The sequence below is a fragment of the Hakea prostrata genome, chromosome 10, assembly GCF_041222555.1.
Source record: "Hakea prostrata isolate BN-2017 chromosome 10, UWA_Hpros_2, whole genome shotgun sequence".
Lineage (NCBI taxonomy): Eukaryota > Viridiplantae > Streptophyta > Magnoliopsida > Proteales > Proteaceae > Hakea > Hakea prostrata.
In genome coordinates this window covers 18,578,155-18,601,998 of record NC_142609.1, presented here as the reverse complement: position 1 = coordinate 18,601,998, position 23,844 = coordinate 18,578,155, and the positions used below count along the sequence as shown (strand labels likewise).

General features: G+C 39.6%; 1 pseudogene; it reads right to left on the bottom strand.

Annotated features, from left to right (window-relative positions):
* Positions 1-4,857: 4,857 nt before the first annotated feature.
* Positions 4,858-9,752, bottom strand: LOC149002226 (putative esterase KAI2; annotated as a pseudogene).
* Positions 9,753-23,844: the final 14,092 nt, after the last annotated feature.

Below are 23,844 nucleotides of genomic sequence, written 5' to 3'. Positions count from 1 at the left end.
AGTGATGGTCGCCAGAGCACTAGCTTCTACCTATTTGGTGAAGTAATCAATTGCTATTATTAGATATTCTCTTCCGCCGGCTGCCTTGGTGAATTTTCCCATGATATCAATTCCCCACATCGCAAAAGGGTTGGGGTCTAGAATTGAGGTCAAGGTTTCAGCTGGCCTTTTTGATACCATAGCATGGATTTGACAATTGCCACATTGACGAACATATTCCATTGCAGCTTGTTGGAGCTTCGGCAATATAAGCTGAGCCTCAAAATTTTTTGGGCCAGAGCTCGACCGCCCATGTGAGCCCCACAAATTCCTTCATGAACCTCTGCTAGAGCTATTTTCGATCCTTCGGGACCCAAGCATCTCAAGAGGGGTCCAGCCTAGGACCTTTGGTACAGCCTTCCACCCTGCATTATAAATCGTGTTGCTCGTACCATAATTAATCTTGTTTCCTTTGGATCTTCCGGTAGCTTATCATCTCTGAGATATTCCACGATCGAGTCTATCCAGCATCATTCAGCTTCAATATAGGATATCTCCTTCTCCTGATTGCTTGGGAATGTTACTTCCTCAATATAGACCGAAGGGTCTAAATTCTTTTCCTTGGCATTAGCTAGTCTTGATAGCTCATCTGCCATTATATTCTCTTTTCTTGGGATCTGACATACTTTCAGATTCCTAAATTCTTTCTGCAACGCTTGCACAATCTCTTGATATTTTTGTAGTCGGGGTTCTTTGACGCCATACTCCCCTTATACTTGATTGACAATAAGCTGCGACTCACTAAAAATAGTTACCTCCGCTATTGCCAATGCTTTTGACAAGCGAAGTCCAACTATTAGAGCCTCGTACTCCGCTTCATTGTTACTTGCTTTGAATGCGAACCTTAACGCATACTGAAAAATAAAACTTGCTGGTATTTTCAAAAGAATCCCAGCCCCTGCTCCTTGTTTATTGCTCGAGCCGTCCACGTATACCTCCCACATGGTCGGAATACTAGGCTCGACAATCTCCTATATCGGTGCAGTAGTTTCTACTACGAAGTCGGCCAATGCTTGGGCCTTGATTGTCGTTCGAGGCTTAAAGCTTACTTGGAATTCGCTTAGCTCAACCTACCATGCCACCATTCTTCCAGACAAATCAGGTTTACGCAGAACTTTACTAAGAGGAAAAGTAGTAAATACCTCGATTGGATGCGCTTGAAAGTATGGCCGTAGCTTTCTGGCTGCAATTATTAGAGCCAAAGCCTGCTTTTCAATCAGGGAATATTGTGTTTCCACGTTGAGTAATACATGGCTGACATAATAGATTGGCCACTGTTTTTTGTCTTTTTCCCGAACGAGTACCACACTTACTGCCAAGGGAGATGTTGCTAAATATAGTTGCAAAATTTCTCCCTTCTCTGGTCCGGACAAGAGCAGTGGTCTTCCTAGTGTTTCCTTTAGATCCTCGAACTCCTTTTGACACTCTTCTGACCATTTTACCTCCTTACTGCCCCTCAAATCTTTGAGTGCCTTGAAAAAAGGTAGGCACTTTTCTCCTGATTGTGAAATGAACCGATTCAACGCAGCTACTCTCCCCGTTAGACATTGCACATCTCGAACAATCCTGGGTGCTTCCATGTCTATCAAAGCCTGTATTTTGGCCGGATTAGCCTCAATACCTCTTTGAGATACCATAAAACCCAGGAACTTGCCGACGATACACCGAAGGCACACTTTTCCGGGTTCAACTTCATCTGGTATCTCCGGAGTACTGAAAATACCTCTGCTAAATCTTCAATATGTTTTGACCTTGCAGTGCTTTTCACCAGCATATCATCAACATACGCTTCCATGTTTCTCCCGATCAGGTCTTTGAATATTTTGTTGACAGCCCTCTGATAAGTAGCCCCTGTGTTTTTCAGGCGGAACGGCATGACTTTGTAATAGAAGCTTTCACGATCAATCATGAAAGCAGTAAACTTTTCATCATCTTTATTCATGAGGATCTGGTTGTATCCCGAGTATGCATCCATGAAACTTAATGTTTCATATCCTGTGGTGGCATCTATTAAAAGATCTATCCTGGGCAACGGATAACAATCTTTTGGGCAAGCCTTGTTGAGGTCTGTGTAACTGTTACACATTCTCCACTTTCCATTTTCCTTCTTGACCATTACCATGTTGGCCAACCAGATTGGGCATTCGATGGGTTCAATAAACCCAGAGTTCTTCAATTTTTCAACTTCGCCTCTAATGGCCTCGTGCTTTTCTATGGAAAAATTTCTCCTCTTTTGAATTACTGGTTTTACCTTTGGATCTATCCAAAGTTTGTGCTCTGCAACCTACTGATCAATTCCCGGCATATCTGCAGACCACGCGAACACATCACTGTTTTGCTGAAGAAAAAACTTCAGTTCCTTCTTGAATTCCTCTAGCTGCTTAGATCTGATGTAGGTAGTTCTTTTTTGATTATCAACATACAGCTAGATTCGTTCCAACTTCTCGACCGGCTCGGGTCTTTGCATCTCTGCCTCGTCCCGATCGTCTCGTACTTCTATTGGTAAAGCAGTTACCTTCCTCGGGCCCTCCTTATCTTTCGAGTATGCTACATAGCATTGTCGAGAAATTCTTTGGTCAGAAGAAACCTGACCAATTCCCATTTCTGTCGGGAATTTTATCTTCAAGTGCTTTGTTGAAACTATAGCACCTAACTTTGATAGGGATGGCCTTCCAAGAATGATGTTGTAAGCCAGAAGTTCTCAAACCACCAAGAAGTTTACCCGAACAGTAGCCTCTTTAGGAAAGCTTCTGATTGATAAATCCAACTGTACGGATCCTTCAGCTATTGCAGACGATCCAGCAAAGCCATATAGGTGCGTGGATGATGGCTCCATTAAATCTTCATCCACTTTGAGCTTTTGGTAAGCTATATAAGATAAAAGGTCTGCAGTGGACCCTGTGTCAACTAACACTCTGTGTACCTCTTAGCGTACAATCTTTACTTTGATGACTATGACATCATCATGAGGTAAATAGATGCCTCTTTCATCTTCTTCACCAAAGGTTGATCAAACCCTCACCATTCGGCCTTTTCCGCTTCTACGTTTCTCCGGTTCCAACGAACTTGGATTTGGCTTTTAGCTTCCCGAATCGATTCACTTTTCCCTTGTCTGATAGTAAACAAGGTCTCCTCGGTCTTTTTTATCTAGATTCCACTTTGGAATCGTCCGATGAATTTCCGTGCCAACTCTTCAAAGTCTACAATGCTTCCCAACGGGAGATTTGAAAACCACTTTTGTGCTGCTCCGGTCAAAGATGAACCGAAAACCCTGCAAAGGATTTCATCCGAATTACCCCCAACAATCATAGTCTGTCGGTAGTAACTGATGTGAGCGATGGGATCTCCCGAACCATCGAACGTGGAAAAGGTTGGCAATCGGAAATTATGAGGAAATTGATATCCGGCTATGGCCTCGGCAAACGAAGTCTTTCGAATAATCGAATAAATATCATCAGTTATTCTTCCTCTCGCCAATTGTCCGAGTCTTTGATTAATATTGGCCAATTCTTGACCAATATGTGCTGATCAATCTCCGATGATACGATCATTATCCTGAACCGAGCGCCTGATAGTTGGTGAGTGAGTTCGCACTCCTGCATCCAACCTTGTCGTTGAATGAGTTGTGCTTCCTTGCGGACCTTCAAACCACTCATCTCTTCTAGGGAGTTCTCCTATTCTCCTAGGTTCTCTTTCTTGTCTCGTGGCGCCTTCTTGGAAATTCTGACCAACATTCTGGTCATCTATCAGTCTACGCTCCCTTAGTGGAGAACGTCCTGGAGGGAGTGAAGTCAATACTTCCTCCCTCTGTAGTACATGCGTTCCCGCTTTGCATTGATCAGGTGCTTGCGGTGCCACCACTTGCCTGGTCAACGTACGAAGCGTCTGATTCACCTCCAATAGATGCAGCTTCAGTTGATCTAGCTGGTACTGGAGTGGATCAAGAGGATTATTACCTCCCTGACAACCATCTTCCCGAACTTCATGAGGTCGACTTCCCTCAGGGATATCTTCTGGATTATTTCCTCCTAGGAGTTGAACGCCAGCTTCTCATTAGGCCGCTGCAGCTGCTGCTACTGATCTAGTAACCATGGCTTTCTGAATCGTTTCCCAGACGGCACCAAATGATGCGACCAAAATTTGCTCAGCCTTTAGATCTGCTGTTGGTGACCTGCAAAAACGAACGTCAGATGTGGCTCGACCGCTGGGGTCGGGAGTCCACCTCTAAAGGCTAAGTCGGTTGATGAACTGATCATAAACGGCTCTGCTTGAGCACAGAGCAAAGAATGAATATTGAGAATACGATTCAGATTCTATATATCTTCCTTTTCTACCTTGTGGGCCAGGTAATTTCTTATATAGTGTGTACCTTTGGATCTCCTTCGTTGGATGTATTTGAGCCTTCTTCAAATAGCCGTCAGATAATTAACGAATAGATCCGTTAATGATAGATCCATTGATGGTTGGGCTAATAGATAACTCCTTTGATAATATGAACGTTATATGGTAGTTATCCATATAATAACAATCAGTATCTTCCGCAAGTGTTGTTAACTGTCTCCTTGACGATTCGTCCACCCCGATTATTGCGGATTTGGCGTGCTTGTTTATTGAGTCAGTTTACTTCCTCAGCAAGCTATCTTTTGAACTCGGCCCGCTCGGAAGCGAGTAGATTCCTTTCTTCCCGACCGGGGTCGAGGGTCGAACCAAGGGCGAATCTGGTTCGATTATATTTTCTCTGTATCATCATGTATTCTCTTTTGTTGAAATTCTTGCTTATTATTTCCCTCATTCATGTGTCCTCTATCGGGAGAAAGCTCATTGAGTTAGTACAGAAGCAACCCTTGCTTCAGTACCACAAGGGCTCTCTAGCCAAATCTCCGGCAATCTCCTTTGGCGTGGTCTATTTAAGCCCTCCCAGCTCGCTATAGTCGTTGATTCACCTTCAGTTCTCACCTGGTGGAAATTGGAAAACCACTGAGAAATACTACCAAATGAGTTCCAGAAGAAACCTAAAAAAGAGAATCAAAAACATAAAATGGACGAAGCTGCTTACCCTTTGGTAAAGCAAATTAAGTTTAATGGATTTTGCTTGGCAACAGTGCCTACTTGGCAGTGCTTCGAGCAGCGAACGATCAAGATGAAAAGTTGAGTCTTAAATTAAATCGTCATCGTAGATTTTACCCATGTGCAAGAAAACAAATTTTAAGTGGAAACAGACTCGGTTCGTACTGTTCAAAACGAACCATGATCAGTTTAAATCGAAGCCTATATTCGGTATTCCATAAGTTGAACTACCAAGAGAGAGAGGACATCACCAGAAAGAACAACCGGTTATGCATTCAGAAGGCGAGCTTAACTGAGGGAAATGGCCATCAGACTTTGATGATGGAATAACCACTAAGGTGTTTATGGAAGTACTTAGAAACCACCACCAAGTCCTTCATGCTCTACACTATATGACGAGGTACAATCACCATACTTAAGAACTGCCTTGTATTGCTCTGGAATAAGGTCTGAGCTACCCTTCAAGTTATGTCAGGCCTCATTAAACAATGTTCGACTAAGTTATTGAGCTGCAACAGATTCCATATCTCCTCCCACTACCAATGGCGCAAACTCCGAACACCACACCTGGTAATTGGATTTCATCACTTCAAACAAACTTGTCTAGATCTTCTCTTTCGAAACCTCCTTACTCCACGTCGTTCAACTACCTAACCTAAACATAACAGCAAAAAAGAAATTGAATTTTCTTTTGATTTCTATAACAGAACTAATTTAAAATAGATTCTATTACAATTTCATACATAAAGAGGCAGAGATCATGATAATTTTGGAGAAGAGATTGGGGTGAGTAGTGGAAGCTATGGCACCGATGATGGCGGAAATAGAGTCTCCAATTAAGATGCAAGATTCTATCTACAACTCCTCTAAGACGGCGAGAAGGTTGAAGTTGTAGCCTTCTAAGGTGGAGTATCAATCAAAATCAAAATACTCCGGGTTAGTAGTGCTGGCGCCCATGTTGTCATTGAGGATGACATGGTGGTCGTCGACGAGGTGAGAACCCTGCATTTCCACACAAATTGATTTGTACCGAATCCAAGCTTCAATTGAACCGATCACAGTTCGTTTCAAACTATGTGAACCAAGTCTACTTCCACTTAAAAATTCATTTTCTTGCACATGCGCAAATCTATGGTGACGATTTAATCTAAGACTCAACTTTCACTTGATCGTTCACTGCTCGGAGGAGTGCCATGTAATATCCTTAATGGCTAAATGTCTAACGGTTACAGTATTCAATAGTTGTTTGAATTCAAAGAACATTCCAAAATTAAATTCTAATAGCTAAAATAAAAACTTCCAAATTTAAAGTCTAACAACTGAAAGCCCAATGTTTAAATCTCAACAGCTTTATTCATTATATCATCCCACCTCAAAGTGATTGGCACTTGGCACTAGCTACAGCAGTTTGCATCGATGCACTTGAAAAACTGGTGAGCGTAATCCTTTTGTGAATATATCAGTAATTTGACTTTTTAATTGTAGATAGTGAACCTTGAAAGTCTTGTTGAAGACAAGATCATCTACAAAGTGTTAGTCAACATCCTCATGCTTCACACGGGTATGAAGAACTAGATTGGCGACCATTTGAGTAGCAGAGTGGCTATCACAATGTACCACTAATGGTCTGAAATGTGTAATTTGTAAATCACTCAAGATGTAGGTGAACCACAACAACTCTGAAATAGTTTTTGCCAATACCCTCACAACAACAAACAAGGGCTTTTGCCACAAAAAATTACCATGGCAAAAGCCCAGATCCTGTGGCAAATAAACTTACCTGAGGGCAACTTTCCGTCAGGTTTCCGTCGGTTGGGAAGCCGTCGTAAGCATTTACGACGGAAATTGGTGAGGGTGGGTAATATTTCCTTTTGCTATGGAAACAGGCTACCGTGGCAAATACTTTGACATATGCTACGGTATTCCCTTAGTAAATAGCTTGGTTGGGAACCATGTATTTAATTCTTTCGCTACGGAAATATCTTATAGTCTTAAATACTTTAAGTAATAACTTTCCTTACGGAATTTATTTACTGTGCCAATTACTCCTTTTATTTTTTTTAAATTATTTTTTTATATTATTATTATTATTATTATTATTATTATTATTATTATTATTATTATTATAAAACAATTGTTTTAGTTAAGGGTGCCAATTTGGTTAAAAAACCGTTAAACCGTACCGTACCAAACCGTTTAAACCATACCGTACTGTACCAAACCGTTTAAACCATACCGTACCGTACCAAACCATTTCCAAATTTGTTACGGTTTTTACCGAAACCGAATTTGGTAATTCGGTACGGTACGGTTACGGTATAAGGTATCATACCGTCGGTAAATACCGTTTACCGTATCGTTAAACCGATTACCGTACCGTATTTTATACCGTATACCATAAAGTTATTGACCCTTTAAAGTTTAAACCCTAAACTCATCTCACACTTCACTTCATAGTTCATACCCACCTTACAGCCTCAATCTGCTTAATGAAAAGAAATTCAAGCACGGTGTAGATATAAACATACAAGAAGACCCAGTGGATTATCAAGTTAATAATGGCTTTGATCCAGCTAGACAAGCTTATGACCCCAATCAGGGAGGTTGGGCTTCCACATCTTGTTCTTGTACTGATGGCTTGTTTGATGGCCATTCTTATCTGCAGGTAGGCATTTGATAACATGCTTCATTTTTATAAATAGGTTTTCAGGTTCTTTATTCCTGGTAGTGATCCTTGTTTCTACCAGTACCACTAAACTCTTTAAGTCTATCTAAAATTGCTGAAGCTTCCTAGGTGCTTCCCAAGTAAAGATTGGCATCCCAAGCAATCCTAGTATAAAGGACTTTGTGGTTTTTGTTTCATATATTTTGAAGGTTCTTTGAGTTTTTTTCCTTTAAGTGACCGAGTCATTGGCCATTCCATAATGCATTATAACATCATTGGCAAGATGTTTAGAATGGTGGTTGTATTAATTCAATGACAATTCATCCTCACGTGATTGGGTTGAGATATTTGAATTTTAAGTAATTTACTGTTAGTTTTCTGTTTAGGTTTGATTTTTCTCACTTGTTCCCATACAATACCGTAATAAAACCGTATCGTATACCGAACCGTGCTGTTTTTCCATACCGATTTTATACCGGTTTCATACCGTACCGTATAAATATGGTACGGTACGGTTATGGTTGTTTCAAATTCAATACCGTACCGAATTGACACCCTTAGTTTCAGTGGCCCAACCACCAACCTAAATGGTTTTCAGCTACATTGAGACGTTTTATGAGTGCAAGGCAATCAAAGAAGATGATGGGCTTCTTGATATTCACTACGATGGCTAGCAGAATTGCATTACGACATGCCTTGCCAAGAATTCTGCAAACTAATTACAAGATCTAGAAATGAAACTAAAACTAACATAACTAAACTCAGAAATAAGCTTTGAATTCTCAAGCACTAAGCTCTTACACGTCCAATCCAAATGGTGGATTCAAAAATGAAGCTAAATACTTAAAATCAGGGAGATTGAATTTACCTTAAGCTCATACTTAAAATCCTTCCATCTTTCATTGAGCTTAATTTCCACCAATCTCCTTAAACTATCAGGGAGATTGAATTTTTCCTACAAATATAATATGGAAACAGTTAATCTAGCTCTAGGCAATATATGAATACAAACATCTAAATATAGGTAAGAAATATGATACGGGAAAAATATATCTTACATATATCTTATTCACCCCATCATCTTTCAGAGGTTGTGGGATTTTCCTCCAATCAAAATAGGATAAAGGAAGTAGGTGTGCATCCCTTGCTTTAACTCCAACCTAAGTCATTAACTTTGCAGCTGTTTCACTGCAAGGTTGATCATAATCATCAATTTGTACATCAATTTTGCCTACGAGTTCTTCAATCGCCTTCCCTCGAGCCCGGCTCTCTTCTAGATTTCTTGCCACCTGAAAATATTCAATTCTAGTGAGATACACATATTAACTATTAGTTAAACCAAACATAAATTTGCTAAAGATGTTTAATCTCCTACCTGTAGACCCTGAACTCGAAGATGGAGCAAAGAACTCACTCACGTTTGGTAACAACCTGCAATAAGTAGCAAAGTTTGAATCAACCAAATGAAAGAAAACTATTACCATGAAACAATTCAATCTAATACAAGGTTAATCAACATGAAAATCAAATAAATAAATCAATTTTTCTTCCTCTTGTTTGTTGTTCATTACATCCTCTTGATTCCCTAATTTCCTTTCATTTCTGGTTGACTGATAACATAACTAGAAACATATACAGCCATCGAGATACTTAATGGTTTCTTTTAATGATTTTTGTTGGGTTTCTAATGAGTAGCAAAGAAGCTGCTGTGGACTCTGTTTCTTTCCAGTTCACTAAAATTGCAAAATTTGGGGATTCTTTTAGAGCGTTTCAGTGAGAAAGCACATACCACTATCATTTTTATATATTCTGGTTTATTGTATTTAGTTTTCTAACATAAGATTAGAATATCAAAGCCACAAATACCACTTCAGTTCATCCATACTCGTTTACATGCACATGAACTAGAATATCCTAGTTGAAAAAAAATAGAAACTAGGGTTTCTTACCTGTCTCTTGAGACAGATCGTGGCTTTTTCATCCTGTTTTAGTTTGAGTTTCTCCACTTGAAACCACTACATCACAAACCTATGGGCATATAAATGAAGAGAGAGAGAGAGAGAGGAGCTTGTTGGACCAGAGGTAATGAACTCAGCTTGTTGGACCAGATGACTTGAAAATCAATTGAGGAATCAAATGACATCCCTCAAATTAAACATGTGAATTCACAGATTCAGTTCCTCTATTTTGCACAGCAAGGGGGGAATTCCAAGTTGTCAAACAGATTTTGTTCCTTATTTTGAACAGCTGGACGGATATCCATATTTTCCCCCAGTTGGCAACTAGATTTTCACTCAGGAAGCACCTAAGCATCCCATATAGTCTCAAAATCACCTACTCCCACCTGGAAGCCTTGATAACACTAATTTGTTCTGTGTCAAAATCTCTTAATAAAACACCCACTCTCTAATTCAGAAAATCTGTAAATCTGCTCAAATAGGATTTGAACCTACGATCAGTCACTTAACAGCTGATTGCTTTACCACTGAGCTATTGAGGAACAATGGGAGATTAGTAGTTGAACTCGAACTTCCTTCCTAACTCCTGGAACATCTTCGTAGTCACTTCATCTCATGCTCCAGCAGAACCAACTGAATTAAAACTGCCCTGGACAGACTCGAATGATAAGTAGGTCAGTTTAGAAATTGGACTGATTAAAATCATGCCAATTTCGGTTTCACAACTCAGCCCGTCAGTCAGCCTAACCCAGGTAGACCTTGGGTTGATCTCATAATTTCAGCAATCGCTTCCATTAATTTAAACCAAACGAATTAGATGAGACATTGAGACAAAAAGGGTGGAAAAGACAAGCAACGAACGCGGCAACCTATTGGTCTGACCTTTCAACCCACTTCCTATCCTAAACACCTTCTATAATAAAAGGTTGGTGGGCTAGTGATCCTTGCAATTATGAAGCAGAGAAATTATTTGGGTAGTCATGAATTATTTAGAAAACATTGATGGAAATGAAAACAGATCAAGGCGACACAAAGCTTTAGAAGCAAAAAGATTAATAATAGCTAGGTTCCGTTCATCATCCTGAAGTTACCCTTCTAAGTGTTTCGAATATGGAAAGCTAGGACATTTTGTATCCAAATGCCCAAACAAGAAGAAACATGAAGATGAAAAGGATATCGTTAGAAGCAAAAAGAATAATAGCTGTTGCTGAATTTAATAACATCTCTATTGCCGATACAAGAGGGAACGAGGAAGAAGGAGAAATAAATTTAGAGCGTGAACTGCTATCTGTTTTTAATGATTTAAAGGGGACTAGGAAGCTGGCTGAACAACTCAAAGAAACCAGCGTGATTCTTGCTCAGCTAAAGGCACGAGAAGATGAGTGAAGATCTCAAGAGGTAGACTTATATCCATGTTGATAATACTCCATATATATATCTCAATTCAATTAATTGATGGGAAAGATCTTTACCTAGATTTACTTTCCTAAATAATGAAGTATATTTGGATCCATGTTCTCGTTCCACCACCAAAGCTCTACCGGAGAGATTCCACAATCACTAGGAAAGGGAATTATTTCCACAACCCAAATGCCGTGTGGAAATGATGGAAGCGTGATCTAAAGCAAAGGAAGGAAACCTCCAATGAGTTTCTCCTTCATGCTTTTCCTGGAGAAAGGGAGAAAGAGATGGTGCCGCCTCTTTTCTAGAAAAACTTTTGTACGAATGAATCACACTTACATGATGCTGTGGTTACAAATGTATAAACTATATTCTGTAACTGCCCTAATTGTGAGTTTCCAGATTTGCCATTGGGCATTTAATTTATTAATTATATTAATAAATTCCAACATCTCCTACTTGCACAAGGGCAAGTGTTAATCTTTCAATGTGGCCCAGACACACATCTATATCCCAGATATACACAATCAATCTCTTTGCTATGTATCCCAGATACATAGACCTCTTGTGTCCCAAACACACATGTATATCCCAGATATACATATATTGATCTCTTTACTATGTATCCCAAATACATAGACCACATGTGTCCCAGACACTAACATCCGCAAGTTATACTGGCAAAATGGGTTGTGCGACCGGTGATATACCTGCATGCATGAGCCCCAAACTAGAAACCTTCCTAGAAGGCCAGAATGGCACATCACTCAAAGAAACAAATCAAATAAGCATTAATATAACACAGTGTCCTCGGATTATTCAAACTCACCAGACTAAAGGTATCTCGATCCCTCTGAGAGATCACCTCTTGTCCTTAAAATGTTCACTACTATAACACATACAGTTGGCGCTAGCAAACATTTTTAGGGTGCAGTTGAATCAAACCTTTCCTTTCGCCCCAGACCATCACTACACTTAGGATTGACTCCTTTCCCGGTAGTGCCCCTTTAGGTCGAATTTATCATGACCATAGGTAACACCCCAAAGTAGCAACATCAACCCTTCGTTTCATGATGTCGTTGAAAGTCACTAAAAACACTAACGGACCATAAAGTATAGGACTCACACAATGAGAGGAGCAGGGATCCATCCACTCATTTCCAATAATCGCTAAGCACACATAGTATGATATACGTGCTATGGTGGAGCATTCTATATACAATAGAACGTATGTCCATCTCAACACCATACAGGTCTTAGTCTAGTCGCAACCTCTTGCACCTAACCCGAGTTTCTTTATTGTCACCACCCTAGCTCCACATAAAATACTCGCACTGGCTCCTATAGGCAACATGAATAGTAGGAACATTCATGTCGATTCTCTTCACAATAGAGAAACTCATCTTGATTCCAAATCAAGGCGACATCATGATTATGAATTGACGTACAGAAAGTCATTCACAATCCATCTCATCTTTGCTCGCCTCCAAGGCGCCGGAGACGAATGCTCGTGTGAGTGAGCCATTCTCTTGCCTATTGAAATATCTTGTTTTATGCTTGAAGAAACACAATCACACAGAAAGTGAATAAAATAAATGCTGGAATGAACTCATATTACTCAACAATAAGAAAGTCTCAATACAAAAGTAAGTCACAATCTACGCAAACCCAAGGATTTTAAATGAGAAATAAAAACATCCTTGGCTATAGGTTTGGTAAGAGGGTCAGCTACCATCTGACTAGTAGATATGTGCTTAAGTACAACTTTCTTCCTTTATATGATGTTTCTAACAAATTGATATCTCAACTGTATATATTTGGTCATCCCATGATACTTGGGATCCTTGACATAGCTAAGAGCTGTCGTACTATCACAGTAGACAAGGGCAGCCTCTTTGGATGTCATCACAATTCCAGTACGTCGAAGGAATCTCCTCAACCAAATAGCCTCTTGAACCACAGCTGAGCATGCCACATACTCTACTTCCATGGTCGAGAGGGATATACTAGTCTGCTTCTTGCTACACCACGAAATGGCCCTGCCATTCAACAAGAAAGCATATCCAGCGGTTGATTTGCCCTCATCAATGTTTCCAGCCCAGTCGACATCACTATAGCCAACCAACCACAAATCCAATCCTTGGTAACATAGCATGTAATTACTCATTCCTCTGAGATATCTCAATATCCTCTTGACTGCTTTCTAGTGCTCTATACTTGGGTTTGATTGGTACCGACTAACCAAACCCACTGCATAACAAATATCGGGCCTAGTACACATCATAGCGTACATAAGGTACCTATTGCACTAGAATATGGAACTCTTTTCATCTTGGTTTTCTCGTTTAGAGTCTTAGGACCCATATCAAGGCTCAAATGCAAACCCTTCTCCACTGGAGTATCAATTGGTTTGCAGTTGTGCATCTGGTATCTTGTCAAGACATTGTCAATATAGGTCTCTTGAGATAAACCCAGTAATCTCTTTTGCCTATTTCTGACAATCTTGACACCAAGCACATAGCTTGCTTCACCCATGTCCTTCATATCAAATACGAAGGACAACCATTTCTTAATGGTTTCCAATAACTCCTTGCTATTGCTAGCCATAAGTATGTCATCTACATACAGGTGTCGAATGACATAATTACCATCAGATCTCTTGGTGTAAACACATGTACAGTGGTCTTCCTCAAGCATGGAAAAACCATTTTCCATCATAGCTTGGTGGAAGCACACATTCCATTGTCTAGATGCTTGCTTTAAGCCATATATGGACTTTTTAAGCTTGCACACTTTGCGCTCAAGTCCGTTAGCTTCAAAGCCTTGAGGTTGATCCATATAGATCTCTTCCTCAGGTTCTCCATTGAGAAAAGCAGTTTTTACATCCATAAAGCTCCAAGTCCAACTGAGCAACAATGGCTAGAATGAGGCCAATTGAGGCAAACCTAACCACAGGGGAAAAAGTTTCCTCATAATCAACGCCCTCTCGTTGGGTGTAGCCCTTAGCCACTAAACGAGCCTTGAATCTCTCAATAGATCCATCCGCCTTTCTCTTGATCTTGAGAACCCACTTGTTCCCAGTTGCCTTTCAGCCCGGCGGCAAGTCAACCAAGTCCTATACATGGTTAACTTTCATTGACTCCAACTCTTCCTCTATTGCTTTCAACCATTCCTCTGAGCTTGACCCCGCAAGAGCTTCATGCACGCTCTTCTGTTCATGCTCATCTACTAAAATCATCTCACAGTCGATCTCTTCAGGAGTTACCATGTAGGCTTCATCCTCTATGTCGAAACGTCGACGAGGAACTAGCCTATGCCCACTACGGCGCAAGTGCATGTTAGATTGCTCATCCTCTGAGGTAGCTATCACATCTGCATTCTTACTCCCATTAGGATCTTCTGGATGAACCCCAGGTTCATTATCCAGAATCTGAATCCCTTGAGTGACAAGACCACTATCTTGTATCTCTAAGAATTCCGATGATTCTTTGTTAACTCCTGAAATAGATGGAAAATCATTCTCCAAGAATGTTGCATCCCTAAACTCAAGTTTTGTTCTCCTTTCACTCTCATCTAGTCCAATGAAGACATGGCCCTTTGTGGGTTCATAATATCTCACAAAGATACACTTTCTTCCTCTGGGTCCAAGCTTTCGATATTGGTGAGAAGTAGAGTGAACAGATGCTACACATCCACATGCGCGCAAGTAACTCAAATATGGCTTCCTTCCGTTCCACCACTCATATGGTGTGGAAGGAACCGATTTGGTTGGAACTCTGTTGAGGATATAGGCGGCAGTCAACAAAGCATCTCCCCAATAAGAAATGGGTAGATTTGCCTGCGCTATCATGGATCTCACCATGTCTAGCAAGGTTCTATTCCTCCTCTTAGCAACCCCATTTTGCTGTGGAGTCCCTGGAATAGTAAGTTTTCTAGATATCCCATTTTCATCACATAACCCTTTGAACATATCGGAGAGATACTCTCTACCTCTATCCATTCTAAGAGTTTTAATCTTTTTATTTAACTGATTCTCAACTAAGCTCATGAATTTCTTAAAACATTCTAGAGCTTCTGACTTGTGAGAAATTAGATAAATGTGACCATACCGTTTATAGTCATCTATGAATGTGATGAAATTAGCCTGTCCTTTTCTAGTATGCACATTCATGGGTCCACACACATCTGAATGGATAAGTTCTAAAGGAAGAGAGGCTCTCAAAGCCTTTTTAAATGGTTTTCTAGTTGCTTTTCCTGCTAGACATGACTCACAGGTTGGCAAATCAAATAGTGAACCTTAGCCTAAGAGACCTTCTCTTGCCAACCTGTTCATCCTATCTAAGCCAATATGTCTTAGTCTAGCATGCCACAAATTAGAATCAATACACACAGTATCTTGGCAAACAAAAGCACTACTAGGATTAGATAAATAATCAATTGTATCCAATACAATAAAACCATTATTAAGAAAACCATAACCATAAATTGTATCACCTAGATACATACCAAAGAATTGTTTTCAAATACAACTCTAAAACCATGTCTCATAAACCACTCTTGTTTCTGTTCCCACCTCTGTTACTTTGCCTAGACCGCTGAGGTTGAGCTCTCTCCTTCTTGCGCTTGAAGCCTGCACCCTTACTAGTGCTAGCTTCAACAGTAAGTACTTCAGTTTGAGGGGCATCGGCCAATATCCGATCCTCCTCTAGCTCAAGGTGCTTGGCAACTTGATCAAAAGATTTGACATCATCAGCATGAGTCAAGAAGATCTTCATATGCTCCCAAGTCTTTGGCAATGGCCTGATGACTGCGGAGACTTGCACCTCATCAGTCTTTTGGCGCCTATATGTGCTCAACTCACTAATCATGTTAGACATGATGGTTATATGCTGCCTCATGGTGTGACCCTGGCGCATTTTATAACCGTCAAAGGTGAGTCCGAGCTGGTGGCCTCTTGTGGTGGAAGTCCCTCCGTACTGGAACTTCACAGCCTCCCACAAAAACTTTGCAGTCCTATGCTTCTCAAACCGAAGCATCAGGTCATCCCTCATGGAGCTCAGGATTGTAATCCTAGCTACCGGTCTTTCCTCTTCCAGGCATTGTAAAGCTCAAGGTTCCTGCGATATTGTGCAGTGGTACCTTCCTCAGGTGAGTACATGGTCTAGTTTACGGTTTCCAACATGTTCTGTTCTTCTAGGAGCTACTGCACCTTTCGGTGCTTGAGGTCATAATACATCTCATTCAGTTTATCTCCTTTCGCGAAGTCAGCAACAATGCTCTTGGTAGCAGCCATTTATTCTAGAGACATTATATACTAGGATGAGTTCAACTATTCTAGCATAAAACACAACTCAAGCAACAACAAATCATACTAGCATAGTCAACCTACGGAATAAGCATTTAAACCATAAAATATGCTAACAAACATTCAGTCAAATTCTCATGCAAATCCACATAGACTTATGTACTAGTTTCATTCTGTGCAAGAACCTGATTGATAGACCCATAATTAAAAATAATTTTAATAAAATAAAACATGCAATCATGTTAATGCTATAAGGTGGTTCACACAGAACACTTCTACCTCATTAGCTCCCACTAGGCCCCATTAGGCCCCCAATGCCCAAACATCACACACATTGTCGGGCCATTGGTGTCCAGTAAGTTAGAAACACATTCTGAACTGGACAAACCAATATCCAAAAAAATCCATCTCCCAGACGGACTGTCGTCTGCCCAGATGGAATTCCGTTTGGGACACTGTGATCATTCTGAAAATAGACGGACGTCCGTCTGGTCCGAAGTGACAAAAAACGACATTTTTTCTTCAATTTTCTTGAACGAAAGTTTTCCAAAAAACGGAAAATCACGTTTTTTCTTTCAAAAATTCATCCAAAAACACATGAAAAAATCCAACAATAAATTTTACACAAAAATAATTATTATGGATTGTCAATTCATGCAAAACTTCATTAGGGAAATTCATAAGGATCCTCACACTCGGATCCGAACCCAAAACATAAGGGTTTCCAAAAACCCTATCAATTCTCCCATGAGTTTCATATTAAACCCTGGATTCTCCGTGGGTTACTATCAACCTTTGATCCTCCCATTTGATCCATACAATAAAAATAAACAATGGGGAGGAACCGAGAATCGTGGGAGCCACTGGTCTGATACCAATGTTGGTAATACTCCATATATATCTCAATTTGATTAATTGATGGGAAAGATACTTACCTGAATTCGTTTTCCTAAATAATGAAGTATACGCAACGGAAGTAAATCTGGATCCACGTTCTCGTTTCACCACCAAAGCTCTACTGGGGAGATTCCACAATCACTAGGAAATAGAATTATTTCCACAACCCAAATGCCGTGTGGAAAGGATGGAAGCATGATCTAAAGCAAAGGAAGGAAACCTCCAACGAGTTTCTTTTTCATGCATTTCTTGGAGAAAGGGAGAAAGAGATGGAGCCGCCTCTTTTCTAGAAAAACTCTCGTACGAATGAATCACACTTACGTGATGCGGTGGTTACAAATATATAACCTATATTCTGTAACCACCCTAATTGTGAGTTTTTAGATTTGCCCTTGGGCATTTAAATTATTAATTATATTAATAAATTCCAACATCTCCAAAAAGTGAGAAGTGTGCTTCACATGAAGAATAGATTATAATTTCACTTGTCAACTTATTGGATCTATACAAATAATACGAAAGAATGATCCTGAGGTAACTCGTAGATGTCTTGTCGAGTTTGATCCAAACCATTACCTACAATTCCTGCGCCTAATTATCTTCATTTTTTGAAAGTTCTAATTAAACAGACTGAACGTTATTGTATTGAACTAGGTAACTTTGCCTTAGTTTGAAAATGAAACTATCATCAAAATCGGTTTTAGTATGGTACTGTGTTAAATCAATTCATATTTTCTTGTATAACTACATCTACATGGTACTAGAATAATATGGTAGATTTTCAGTGCTGTCGACATTTGGAGACCGTACATAATGCTGACTCAATACCCTTAAATAGAAGTTTAGTAGAGAGAGTTTGACTGACAAAAAGGATCCAATAAGATCTCTTTTAAAAATCGTACTAGAAGTCTTTGCTTAGGTGCTTTTGTACCAAGAAACAGTTCCCCCCCCCCCCCTCTCTTCCAATCAAAATTCTCTAATTTAGGTTTTTCCCTTGATGGTCCAGAGAAATGATAGGATTTCAGTACAAAACAATAACCACATTCAGTTTACCTATATATACAAAAGCTATGATATTTCTTTTCATTACAAGCATTTCTCTAAGAACTCCACCAATACGAGCTTTTGAGAAAGAAATGGCTTCACTCAGGATTCATTTAGTCTTTATGTTCGTCGTCTCTCTTATTTTCTTTGCTGGATCTATGGGTGAGTGTCGCGTCTCTTGCTAAATTTTGTATAAATGTAGAAATAGATATTCAAAAGCTATATTGATTCTTCGACTTTTCACTTTTATGCAGCTAGAGAAGTGAGGGAGTTAGGTGGAACTGCTAAGGAAGTGGAAGAACCTTATTTCACTAGCAAAGGACAGAAAATGATGTACACTGTGAAGGAAATGAGTGGAATCACTAAGCAAAAGGAAAAACCTTGTTTCAGCTGCAAAGGAAACCATAGGGTGTAGACTCTTATGTTTTATAGAGGGGTGAGCAACTGGTCATCAATGCAAAATAAAGTATGAAAATGGAAGTCTTATGTAATATGAATGAATAAATAAATGAGGAAGAAAAATTTTCTAGTACTTCCACATACATGCCTCCTATTTACTAAGATTTTAAAAGAAAAACTCTCAAGGAAAGAAAATTCTTAAGTCTGCTTTACCCAATTATACCTGCAATTTTAAATGAGGAAAGAAGTCTACTTGGTCGTGTAGGTGATACAATCATACTGAGGGTCATCGGGTTGGGGTCTCCCTATCCTAACCATAGATATAATTTGTATTATAAATTTTATTTATAAATTAGTATATGCAATGTTAAGATAATCAGTTATAACTGGCATTTTATTATACTTTTGTTTAGTTAACTATAGTTTAGGACTCAAAGAAAGATTTCTTTTTCCTCCATATCTTCACCCCCTTCTCATGGTTCTTTATTGTTTTTGCAATATTTATTCAGTTTTTTCTTGTAGTTCTGTCCTTCGCCTTTATTTAGGGATAAAATCCATTTTTTTCTTTTTCTTGGTTCAGTATTAATGGTTTACATGGAATAAACCCCATCAATTGAAATGTTAAGAGTCTGGAATTATTTACTGTATGATGATGGCATGGGATCTTTCTCACCTTAGCAAAAAGAAGTCTAAGATCTTTTCTCACCTGAGGTCTACAACAACCCTAATCGTGCAACATAAAATGGGATTTGTTGGGTCGGTGTAGTTAGTGGATGGTTTTCATTCTTATGGGTGGCTTTCTTTAAATGGGTTCTCTTTGGAAATTGCTTGGTTCATGCGCATAGCTATCAAGCCGAGATTTCGGACCGTCAAATCCAAAATCTTGGTCAAAATTGATCTTGACTAGTGAATTTCAATGGTTTTGGTCCAACGGCCATAATGTGTGGCTTGATGGTCCTACGCACTAAATGCACAAGACCCAAGCAAGACCCGTTTTCTTTGCTCTCACCATCCAGGGTCTTTGGCATGCTTGAGTGATTCCTGCCCTTCGGTGATCACAGTCATTCTCTTTCCAAATTTGGAAAGCATAAACCCATTTGAGTTTACTGAAGATGAGATGTTATGACAAGGAGAGACAAATTGAAGATACTGAACACTCACGGGCACAGGGCTACTGCAAACCTCTCCTTTATAGATCTTTCTTTTATCATTTCTACGGTGAGATTTAAGAAATCTTATCTCGATAACAATATTACAGAGAGAACTGATGGTAGGTAGGTAACTTTCGGCAGGAGGAGGGAAGTGTTGGGTTTGGGTGTCTTGTATTATGTGGGTCCATGTAATTATGGTTTTGGTTGTATTTATAATTGAAACAGGGTTTGGATCAATTACTACTATTGGGGTAAAATTGTAATTACATTGGGATTAGGGTTTTAAGTTTCCTTATAAATAGTCTCTGTGAGATAACCTATAGGCATCAATCTCTGTAGGAGATTGGGGAATCAATCCCTGTAGGGGATAATGTAAAACCCAGCCCTAACCTTGACCCGGAAACCTTGTTATTTGTAGGTCCAGTGACCCAAAGTAAAGTAAGAAGTCAGCTTTGGGCCATCCTAGTGGAGGACTTGGTGTTTGGCTTTGAATCCATGAGAGTTGATGATGAGGTTCTATTTATGGAAACTGAATCTTGATGAAGATCGGATTAGTTGATGGACTTGGAGTGCTCTCTATCATGGTTTGAAGGCATTTCTACCTATTAGGTAAGTCACTTGATATGTGTGCAAAACCCCTTTAGGATTGGATTTGATCTGGGTCTTCAATTCCCTGTTTAGGAGTTGCTGAACTGATTGGTCGACTGATTGGTCGACTGGACCAGTCGACCAATCCACTCGACCAATGGGTGCTGTCTTTGGCAATTAGGTCTTGCTTGCTCTATTTAAGTCCAATATCGAGTCTACTTCGTATTTTCTGCCTCCAAACTCTTTGGAACGAACCAAAGACCTCTGCAAGTCATCTCCCTTGCATCCTTGGTGTTTTTCTTGACGGATCTTCGTCAAAACTCTTCCTTTTGCATCAAAGGTATGTCTACACTCTCTTCTTCTTCTCCATCTCTATTTTTCTTTCCTTTTTGAGTTGAGACAGTAGAGGAGATGCTGCATTCTATGTTGCAAACATCTCTAGACTTGTCTCTCATGATCTTCCTAAGGATTAATGGCTAATGCAATCATCTTAACCATGATCATTGCAAGCTTTTGAAGGAATCATGATCAAACCATGATCTAGTCTTTGTTTATCTTTTGATTTGAATTCTGATCTTCTTAGATCTACTATATTGATCATGTTAGTAGTCAATTGCTGTGTTTTCTTTTCATGATCTATGATCTATCAATCTCTAGTTGTTTCTCTTCTACCATACCATGCTTTCTTCATGAATCATGATAGTTACATCTATGGTAGGTTTTGTTTTTATTATTTAGATTTATGCTCTTAGGTCTATTTTCTTGATGATCTAAGTATGCCTTCCATGATATCTTTATCTGAATCAATGATTCATTCTCCTATTGTTCTTGTCTATGATTTCTATCTTGAATTCTTCAAGAACCATGATTGATCTAATTATGGTAACTTTTTGTTTCCTAATTTGTATCTTGAAGACTTGATTCGATTAGTGTTTTGAGATCCCCTATATGTTAGGATACTACTAATGTAGTTTACCCCTTGATTAGTACCCTTTTGAACCACCAAATTCGGATTTTATATCTTCAAACTCTGATTTTATAGACTACTGTCTGCATTGGTCGACTGATTGGTCAACTGGACCAGTCGACCAATCCACTCGACCAATGAGTACAGCAACTCTAGAATTGGTCTGTTTTGGATGTTTTGGTATCTTTTCTGTTAGGGATCTTTCCTAATATGTTGTATACACTTGTTTAGGACCTTCTTCTCAAGTTTGTCAAGATCTTACTTGATTTCTTAGGATTCCTTTGCAAGTTATAAAAGGTAAGGATGGTTACTTCTTTAACAACATAAATTGCATATCTTAGTTTCTATTTATGAATCTTGTTAATTTATTTCTTTAAATAGATTCTTATAATGTTATACTACTGTGGTACTGTCTTGATATCAGTAGCATTACTTATTTATATTGAATTGACTCATGTATGATTTACTTACCAGTTATATACAAGTTAATTGTAATTATTGATTTCTTTCCATATATGAAGTTACCATATATGTGATGTTATGAATTGATGCTTGTGTATGCTTAAGTATGGTTTGGAAAGGAGAGGTGTCCTTTTGACACTTCTGTCCTTGGACAACTACGGGAATATTATGGGATGTTTCCGGAGATGCCCTCTGGACACCTTCCTAAACTGTTGGATGACATATCTAGGACTGTCTAGTAGTGTTGGGCTAGGATGTCCCATTATGTCAAACCCTAATCGGAGGGGTATTGAGACCGAACGACCCGTGGTAGCAATGGGGATTCATGGGCGCTCAAGACCGGTAACCAACCCGTGAGAGGACAGGAATCACATTGTGGGGGCCATTTATTGGTAGGGTTGCATATGGATAGACTTGGGCTCACGGGCGCTCAAGACCGGTAACCAACTCGTGAGGGGACGTGAGAGCTTCCCGTTTACCATATGTGGATGACCAATAGGGTTGATGAGTCCGTAGTCAGGGACTATGAGGACTCTAGTGTGAAGGATACCGGAAAGGATCGTCAGGGACGAGGAATGGATGTATCTGGATCCGACTTGATGTAACTAAGTAGAAGACTTGCATTTGGCTAGGCTTTACCCTGACATGCGCCGGTACTTAGACCAATGGTGATGTGAGAGAGTGGTGACCTATACCCCCAGCCATGGAATGTCCCGAGGGATGCCGGACCCATTACCAATTGATGATGAGAGATTAAGACCTTCCTAAAGAAGTACGGTGCTATGACTTAAAGCATGTCTGCCAATAGAGACCAGCATATGTAGAGTTAGATTCATACATTCATTGTTTGTTTCATACCATATTGCATTTATGTTTGTTCTGAAATCCTGCCATTTATGTTATTATGGATTTAACTGCCTTACTGAGTTTCTTTGAAACTCATTCCTTTATTGTACAATGTTTGTTAGACTATTCTACAGGTTCTGAATATCATGACGGCCCGTATGAAGAAGCGCAAGGAGAAGAGGCATATCTCTAGGAAGGTGATTGCGGTTACAACAATTACACTGAAGATCCCGCGAGTGGTTATGCTCCGTACGATGCTTAGTCCGACCATAGAGTGGAAGCGCCCTTGTGGTGTTTATGAGATTTATACTTATAGGGATGTTGTCTATAAGATTGAGAACAATTTAGTTACCTATTGTACCTGCTATTGGGATTAGATTCTATCTTGCTTATTCTCTTTTAGAACTACTTTTCCGCTGGTTGTAGAGTGGGATTTCGCCTCACTTTACTTATCTGATTTAGACACTCTGATTATATCTAGTACTCTGAGTTATATATGATTCATCTTTTTCTTATTTGGATCTATGGTTTATCTTCCGCACTTTTATTATTTATTGTTCATGATTATGTTATTGTTTATGTGGGAGGTTGATTACTCGATACCTGATCTTCGGGCTGTGGATCACACTCTCGGGTATGCCAGATAGGGTACCGGCTGGGAGGATGTGACAGATTGAGAAACCCATCCTGAGGATAAGGATGAGGGGCAAGCAAAGGGTAGCACTTTGTGGGTGTGGCAGTGGTGTGAGGTTTCCTGGAAATAGTGAAACTCTTTTTCTCTCTGGTGGACATAGGCATGGTTTTGCCGAACCACGTTAAATTTCCCTTGTGTGTTTTGCTTGTGTTCTTCTCTATTCGTGGTTGTGCATCCATTATCCCTAACAAGTGGTATCAGAGCGAGGTTCAGTGGATCGTCACCGGAAGTGTGCGAAAATCTAGAAAGGAGAGGATAGGTGCCAAGAGAATGGAGAAGGCTTCGACGGATTGATCGAAAGTATGATTCTAGATTTAGAATCGTGAAGTTTTTCTTTTAATCTCTTTTTTCTTGTAAATTG